The sequence below is a fragment of the Rhamphochromis sp. 'chilingali' genome, assembly GCF_963969265.1.
Source record: "Rhamphochromis sp. 'chilingali' genome assembly, chromosome: 13".
NCBI lineage: Eukaryota > Metazoa > Chordata > Actinopteri > Cichliformes > Cichlidae > Rhamphochromis > Rhamphochromis sp. 'chilingali'.
The window spans coordinates 17,863,071-17,872,209 of NC_137940.1; the positions used below are offsets into that span (position 1 = coordinate 17,863,071).

Here is a 9,139-nt window from a genome sequence, read left to right on the forward strand (position 1 = left end):
TTCAAGCTACAAACCTATCAACCTGTTTGCCCAGCACGGGTATATTGAATTCTATAAGATGAAGCCATGAATACGTATATCTGAATCTTCTATCAAAAGTTACAGCTATTTATATGAAGTTGTACAAGAACGCTTTCTTTCACCAAGACAGTGGGTTTCTCGCTATTACATACATTTGAATGGGGAACTCGTCCGACAGAAAGTATAGGTTTTCATTATGTGAATAACTTGAAAATCTTAGCTCAAACAGCTGCAAAAGCTGTTTTTCCAACACGGGGATATTAAATTCTATAAGATAAAGCCATAAATATGTGAGTCTGAGTCGTCTATCAAAAGTTACAGCTATTTATATGAAGTTGTACAAAAACGCTTTCTTTCACCAAGACAGTGGGTTCAAGGTTCAAGGTTCTTTATTTGTCACATGCATAGTTATACAAGTATAACACACAGTGAAATGTAGCCTGACACGCTCCTCGACATGTGCAAAAATTGGGGGGGGGGGGGGGGGGGGTTGTAGAGGAAGAACATTATATATATATATATATATACATATACATATATATACATATAGTATATACACTGGGTGAATGTGCAGTAGTAGCAGCAAGCAGGTGAATTCTGTACATTAATATGAATAGACATCTGACTATTTTACAGGATAGACAATATAAACATATTTAAAATTAAAGGAATTGAAGTGTACATTGTGCCTTGGTTTAGAGTGTCTGGAAGAGTCCTGTCTCAGTCAATTATAGATGATGTGAGAGGGCGGGTGTGTGTGTTTAGGGCACGGATGGCTTGGGGATAGAAGCTCCTCTTGAGTCTCTCTGTCCTTGCCCGGAAGATGCGGAACCTTCTACCAGATTGCAGAAGTTGGAACAGTTTGTTGCCTGGATGGGACGGGTCCTTCAGTATCTGCGCTGCTCTAGTCCGGCATCTCCTGGTGTAGGTGTCCTGAAGCAGGGGGTTTCTCGCTATTACATACATTTGAATGGGGAACTCGTCCGACAGAAAGTATAGGTTTTCATTATGTGAATAACTTGAAAATCTTAGCTCAAACAGCTGCAAAACCTGTTTGCCCAGCACAGGGATATTGAGGTCTGCAAGATAAAGCCATAAATATGTGAGTCTGAGTCGTCTATCAAAAGTTATATGAAGTTGTACAAAAACACTTTCTTTCACCAAGACAGTGCGTTTCTCACTGTTACATGCATTTGAATGGGGAACTCGACCGAAACAAAGTATAGGTTTTCATTATGTGAATAACTTGAAAATCTTAGCTCAAACAGCTGCAAAACCTGTTTGCCCAGCACGGGGATATTGAATTCTATAAGATGACGCTATGAATACGTATATCTGAATCTTCTATCAAAAGTTACAGCTATTTATATGAAGTTGTACAAAAACGCTTTATTTCGTCAAGACAGTGCGTTTCTGACGATTACATGCATTTGAATGGGAAACTCGCCCGAAACAAAGTATAAGTTTTCATTATGTGAATAACTTGAAAATCTTAGCTCAAACAGCTGCAAAACCTGTTTGCCCAGCACGGGGATATTGAATTCTATAAGATGAAGCCATAAACATGTGTGTCTGAGTCGTCTAGCAAAAGTTAAATCATGACTGGAAATCTACCTCTCTTTATAGGTATTTTAACCAATACTAAACTACTGCATGTTTCCATCAATAGTTAAACCACCTAAACACATAATTGTACTTATTCCTCAAATTGGAAACCCTTTATAAATAAAAAAAACCCCAAATGTCTCACAATGTATCATGTCAATATTAATATCCTAAAATAAGAAAGCATTGCATGTGATGTAACAGAGAAACAAACTAAACAAAAAAAGGACAATAGGCATGTTTCATTTGCTGAATACTTTATTAAAAGACAGTTTCCTATTTACATTTATATGTTTCACAGAAGTTTGTAATTTTTACTCTGGGATGGGGATGCATGATGTGCGTCCTGCGCCACCCAAACGATCTGAAGCGTATCGGAGCCATTTCTGCACTGCTTGTGCAAAGACAAACTCGGACATAGAGTTTGCCCCTAACTGCTGCGTCAGGCCATCTAGGACAAAAATACACACACACACACACAAAAGTGAATTAGAGCACATGAGTAAGCTCTTTTTAACTGTCTTCAGCGGGGAGAAAGTATGTAAACTCCTAGGCTGATAAACATGAAAGTCACCAGGCGTAAATCTACAAACTGCTGCATTTGATTCCCAAAGAGCTATGAGCGGAAAAAGTGATAAGTCTTAACATGGTGTGCCGTGTATCCTTTAAAACAAAATAAACATGGGGTCCTCGGGCTGTACAAACTACAACCCGAGGACTAAACAAGCCAAAGACCAAAGACTCCATCTCCAGATTAACCGGACATGAAAGTCTTGTTATTGAGAAAGACAAAGTAATATAGCAAAAAAACGGTAAAGCTTACCAAATATGCATCTGCAGAGCACTGTATCTTTAAATGCCATTTTTTGCTTTGTCTGGTCCTTGGTTTTTTTCCCTGCCCAGTTTAGTACCGAGGCCAGCTGGTTTGTAATGGCATAAGCCATTACACGGCGGACTCGCACCTCCAATGTGGTCCCTCCAATCAAGGCAAAGCGTCTCACCTATAGACACATTTTAAGAGATGGAATTAGCGTGTCTCATGTCTTAAATGTGTACACAAGTGCTTGTGTGTTTTAATCAACAGGCCGTCTTTATGTATTTAAATCACATCTGACAGCTATTATACTTTATAGTTACAAAGTGTACATAACCTTTATATACTTACCATTGCCTTATTTGCCTCTTGTGATTGAAGAGATGCCTCTGCATTGTTTAGCTCCTCAATGTTGTGCAAGGGCAAATCCAGAGGCAGTACCCCAGCATCTACCGATTCATTGCAGCCAGTATTGCGGATGGCTCTGACCTCCTCACGGAGTTCGTTAACAGCTCTCATCAGGTCTGACAGAAAAAGATAATTTTTTTTAAGTAAGCTAAATTTAGCTGATCCGTGCAGGTGAATGAATTTACCCTGTCTAAAGAAATCAAGAGAAACGCCCCGGACTACTCAGTCACTAATTACTGTTACTGTACTTTTATTACAAGTATTATACTGTAAAAGCAACAGGACGCACCCTGCTGCAGCTCCTGTGCAGAGCTGAGTATTAAATATGTGCAAACAACAGCATGTTTTCAGTCTCTTGCCACATCTGTAAAGACAGTAACATTTTTTTTAAAAGCTTGTGCTTCAGTAACTCCTCATTAATCAGGAACTATGGATTAAAGTACTGTAGTGTACTGTAATACTGAAAAAATTGTAAGAGAAGAACTTCAGATCCTGAGTGTGTGAGGACAGAAGAATCAGCTTTATTTCAATTTTGAGGGATAAAATTTACATTTGAGTTTGATGGTTCTGTTCTCTTTGTGATTACAGGAGCTGCCCTCAGATTCAGACCTCAGCACCACCCAGTGACAGCAGACAGATCATCCAACATGTTCACATGTTAACTGCAAAACGAACTGATGAAAACAATACAAAGGTTAAAGTACCACACGTGCTATAGTGAAAGCTGCAGCTGTTTTATTAATAAAGTTAAAGACAAAAAAACAAAAGGATTAATCACCCCTGTAACTGTGTCACTATATATCAGCATTAACAGGACCTCAGTTTGGTGTTTCACAGAGCTGCTGATCTCAGACCTGCATAGCTTCCGTTTTAAACACTTGATGTACTCAGCTGCATGAAGGGCAGGTTTGAGTTTTCTGACACAATTAAATAAAACCTGATGAAGGTCAAAGGTCGTCACTTGTGTGTTGAACTACAAACTTGTGATCTGGAATTCTTTCACAGTTTTTTGCAGATAGTGTGTTATTTACCATAAAGTAATTCAGAGTTATTCATACCAGAGTAACCAGAGAGGATCAGATATTTTTAAATATGTAGCCGAGTGGTAAATTAATAATAATATTTTCCATTTCAGTTAACCAAATATCCATTTAAGGTTCAAAAAGGGGTCTTAAAATGTTGTTTCTTTGTTTCCATGTATGGTAAGGCAAGAATGTTATTGGGTAATTTAATGTTATTGCTTGTGCTATTTCTTTGGTTATCTGCATGTTGTGTGCACTTGAAGCTGTTAATTTTATAGGTTTGTGTAGTTGCATATTGTGGTCACTGGGGGGGGGGGGGGGGGGGGGGGGGGCAGTGCTTAAGGGTTAACTGCAGTTTTCCAAAAAAAACTTAACAAGAAATGCATCTTGGGACTTCCTGTTTACTTTTCTTTTTGTTGTGGATGTGGAACGGGAATGTTGTGAAGGAGTTAAATTGTTGGTAAGGAATTGTTAAATATGCACATAACTCATTGAAACATATTGTTATAATTGTAGTGCAGTGGCAAAACGTCAGTATTTTAACAAGATGATGTATTTCTTAAATGTATGGTGCAAAGGACCTGTATGTGCAGCGTGGAGCGGCCATTTTCTCCATGCAAGGGATAAGCTGCGAGATCATCTGTGTGCTCCAGTATTGCAAGTGAGCTGAGATTTCTGTGGAATGTAAGTGTTTATAAACATGTATGTAACCCTTCCACATTTTTTTAAAGGAGCCTTGTGTGATTTAGTTCTTTGTATTTTGTTCTGCACAGACAGAGGCCACTGCCGTATTTTTGTATTTTGTATTTCATTTCATTTCTTTTATTCCTTGTATTGTAGTGGCGCATCTTTGTTTAATAGGTTATTCTGTTACTTTGCCACGTTACCTCTCGTGCTGTAGATGTTCAGTACAAGTCCATATGGCCGCTGTTTGACAAAAGTAAAGGTCAAAGGACATTTTTTTTAGTTTATTCAGTCGTCATTGACAATAAAACTGCACATTAAGAACCCCAGTAATTGTGTCCTGCGTGGCTAACCATTTCCCAGGCTACATAATTTTGGTACCAGGAGTGGGGTGTGCAGCAGAAGGAGAGTTTTAGTTCACTAACTTTTAACTGGCGGCACAGTGGCATGTTATTTCCTTTTTATTAAAAATACAAAAAATACGGCAGTGGTGAAGACTACAGGGATTAACCATCACTGCGGGAGGACGTGCGGAGGTGGTGATTCTGCAGAGTTGCTGGTGCGGCGCTTGGGACAGAACCCATCTGGACCTGGCAATCGGATAGCAGCGAACAAGATTAGTCTTGTTCCTTGAACTGGACTTTTCCCATAGCATCCTTATTATAGCTAATCTATACTTAAGCTTGGACTGTGGACTGAATTAGAAGCGCCATGTCAAGTGCTCCAGATGCTGGGGATAATGCCAGTGGTGGGGATTTATCCAGTCAGGGCCCATTAGAGCCGGCAGGACCAAGTAGGGCTCCAGATGATGAGATACAAAACCAGCTTCAGGAGCTGACGAGGTTGAGGGATGACCTTATCAGATTAACTGATGAAACAAGGGCTCAAAGGGACAGTGCTGGTCGTGCCCTTAACCGTTCATACATTTGTGTTCCACGTGAACGCCAGGTCCAAGTCTTTACAGGGGAATTGGGAAAGGACGGGAGGTCTGTTGAAGAATTTATTGAAGAGGTTGAAAGAGTGACAAGGTCCAGAGAACAGAGCACCGAGGAACAGTGTGATTTTATACTTTCATTGTTGCGTGGGCCAGCACTTGAGGAAGTGAGGTTATGTATGAGGGGTCAATCAGTTGGGCCAAGTGATTTATTCGCCTATCTAAGAAATGCGTTTGGTGAGAGGCGTAGTGTCACACAGCTTCTGCAGTCTTTTTACAACCGTAAGCAGGCAGATGGAGAAGATCTCCGTGATTATTCCCATGCACTTTCTCAGATACTGAGCTCTGTAGTAAAACAGTCCACAAATGCAATATCTGATGAGAACACTGTCCTAAGGGATCAGTTTATTGAAGGGTTAAAGAATGCCACTCTGAGGCGTGAACTAAGGAAAATGGTCAGGGAGAAACCACACTCTAGTTTGCTAGAGGTGAGGGATGAGGCTCTCCTTTGGGAAATGGAGGATTACCGATCTCATTCCACGAAAGGGTTGAGAAGCCACATGGTTCAATCAGAAGCCTTAGAGGCCCAATGCTCGGTAACTAAAACAGCTCCGAACAACGATCCCCCTTCAGTGTTAGAGGAAGTGCAACGGGCTGTTGCCCACCAGGGAGAGCAGTTAGCAGAATTAGGAAAAGCACTGACTGCACTATCAACTGCTGTAGCGGAACTGTGTAGACGTGCCCCACAGACTCCCCCAGACCCCAAGCCAAGAGTTAAACCACAGCCTGCATTTACACCTGATGGTCAGCCAATTTGTTTTAAGTGCAGAGGGGTTGGGCATATTGCCAGGATATGTCCACAAATCAAACTCGGGTCTAGTGATGCTGCTCCTGTGTCTCCAATAGGGCAGGAAAACTGGAGCCCTCGGTTGTCATGAGCCAAACAATTCGAGGGGAGGCAACTGGCTCACAAACTAAAACACTGAACAAAGATGTAGTTTTAGAGAGGGCCGTTGGGGAATGTAGGACTGTAGAAATCAAACTACAGGGAGTGGAGGTATCATGTCTCCTCGACACTGGCAGTCAAGTGAGTACCATCTCAGAGGGGTTTTTCAACGAACACTGGTCAGCAGAAGACACCAATATCCATTCTACCTTTGAATGGCTGAAGATCACGGCAGCTAATGGACTGGAGATACCTTATGTAGGCTATGTGGAGCTGGAAGTAGAAGCGATGGGGCTGACAATCCCAGAAAGGGGGTTTCTTATAGTCAGAGATTCAGCACAGTCTTGCTCTGTGCCTTGTCTCCTTGGAATGAATGTAATTAAAAAGTGCCAAGAACTAGTACATGGAGAGTTTGAAACCACAATGAAGGGTAACCTTGACAGTAACTGGAGGCAGGCTTTTCAGCGAGTACAAACGGTTAGTGTAGCAAACAGACTTTCATGTGCCAGGCTCGCTGGGAAAGATGCTGTCCATGTCCCAGCCTCATCTGCGGCTACCATCATGGCCAAAGGGCTAAAAACTGTCAGTGAAAAAGGTCCTTTAATGCTTCTTGAACCTGGCAATGCCCCTTTACCTGGAGGTTTGGTAGTTGTGCCAACCTTGATAACATCAGAGAGGCATATTTTTCCTGTTCAGGTCATGAACTTGTCTGATGAAGACATCTGGTTGCAACCCAGGACTAGACTTGGACTTTTGACTGAGGTTGACACTGTAGACAATGACCAGTTGTGTAAAGTTCAGTTTCAGAGAATTTCAGCAGATACAGATGAAGTGAGTGTAAGCACGCGGCCTGAACCACCCACAGATGTTCAATCCATTCTACATAAACTTAAGGTTGGTGGTACTACAGACGAGCAGGCACAACTAGCTTTGCTGTTAGGAAAATATTCATTTGTATTTGCAACAGAAGATGAAGACCTAGGGTACACAGACAAAGTGCAACATGAAATACACCTCACAGATGACATACCTGTGACACAGCCCTACAGACGGATTCCCCCCACACAATACAATGAAGTGAGAGAACACATTGGCAAGTTGTTACGGAAGGGAGTAATCAAAGCGAGTTCTAGCCCATATGCTTCCCCAATAGTGCTAGTCAGAAAGGTTGATGGTAGTCTGAGGCTGTGTGTCGACTACAGGAAGCTCAACTCAAAAACCAGGCGGGATGCTTTTCCCCTCCCAAGAATCGATGAAAGCTTTGATGCGCTGAGGGGTGCTAAGTTCTTCTCCACAATAGATTTAGCAAGTGGGTATCACCAGGTAGCCATGCACGAACGTGATAGGCCCAAGACAGCATTCACAACCCCTTTTGGCCTTTATGAGTACGTAAGGATGCCCTTCGGTGTGTGTAACGGGCCCGCAACATTTCAGCGACTCATGCAGGCAACAATGAGTGACCTCATTTTCCAGATGCTACTTGTGTATCTTGATGACATTTTAGTTTTTTCTGAAACATTTGATGAACATCTCCAAAGACTTGAAACTGTACTCAGACGCTTGGCTGAAACTGGTCTTAAGGTGAAGCTCGAAAAATGTGCCTTTCTTCAGGACACAGTGAAGTTCCTGGGACACCAAGTGTCAGCTGAGGGGGTGGGGACGGACCCATCCAAAGTGTCTGCTGTTAAAGACTGGAAGGTTCCAACCACTGCCAAAGAGCTTCAGTCTTTTTTAGGGTTTTGTAGCTATTACCGGAGGTTTATCAGAGGCTTCTCACAGACTGCAGGGCCACTACATGACCTGGTGAACAAATGCTTAAGTGCAAAGAAATCTGGATGGGCAGGCCGCCATTTTGATGCAATGTGGACTCCCACGTGTAGTTCAGCTTTTGAGGGGTTGAAGGAAAAACTTACCTCTGCCCCTATTCTTGGTTTTGCTGATTTCACACAGCCTTTCGTACTGGAAACAGATGCCAGTCAAAATGGTTTAGGGGCGGTATTGTATCAGCAACAGGGTGACACAAAGCGAGTCATAGCCTATGCCAGTCGTCGGCTACGCCAGGCTGAGAGGAATGACCGTAATTACAGCAGCATGAAGCTAGAGTTACTAGCTTTGAAGTGGGCTGTTGCTGAGAAATTTAGGGGATACTTACTCGGTTCGAAGTTTGTTGTGCTCACTGACAACAATCCCCTTTGCCATCTTAAAACGGCTAAGTTGGGCGCAGTAGAGCAGAGATGGGTCGCCCAGTTGTCAGTTTTCGATTTTGAAGTGAAGTATCGACCTGGGAGTTCTAATGCTGCTGCAGATGCCCTCTCAAGGCAGAAGTTTGCAGGGGAGCCGGAGGTTGATCCAGATTCAGAATTTGATGACTGTGTCCCTGTCTGCAGCCTGGTAAGGCGAGGGACTGCTCTGGAACCAGATCTTGTAGCTAAAGGTCTTGAATGCTATGAGGTGAGACAGATACGTGCTTGGGAGTCAGGCTCAGGAGTGGTGACAGAGCAAGGGAATACTCCTACGCTCCCAGGCTATACCAGAGAGGAATTATTAGCATTTCAGGGCAGTGATCCTACCATCACAGGGTTCAGAACCTTTTGGGATCGTGGAAAGAAACCTAGTTACAAGGAAAGGGCAGCCTTATCCAACCTGGTGAGACGACTTTTAAAACAGTGGAACCTTATTCAGGAAAGGGAAGGTTTGTTGTACAG

At 42.5% G+C, this 9,139-nt stretch overlaps 1 long non-coding RNA gene across 1 annotated transcript; it reads right to left on the bottom strand.

Annotated features, from left to right (window-relative positions):
* Window positions 1-1,975: 1,975 nt before the first annotated feature.
* Window positions 1,976-2,958, bottom strand: LOC308408958. Its single transcript, XR_013973882.1, has 3 exons — window positions 2,792-2,958; window positions 2,450-2,627; window positions 1,976-2,077 (listed from the first exon to the last, which is right to left on the bottom strand). It is a non-coding gene; the product is annotated as an uncharacterized lncRNA (long non-coding RNA).
* Between the last annotated feature and the right edge of the window lie 6,181 nt (window positions 2,959-9,139).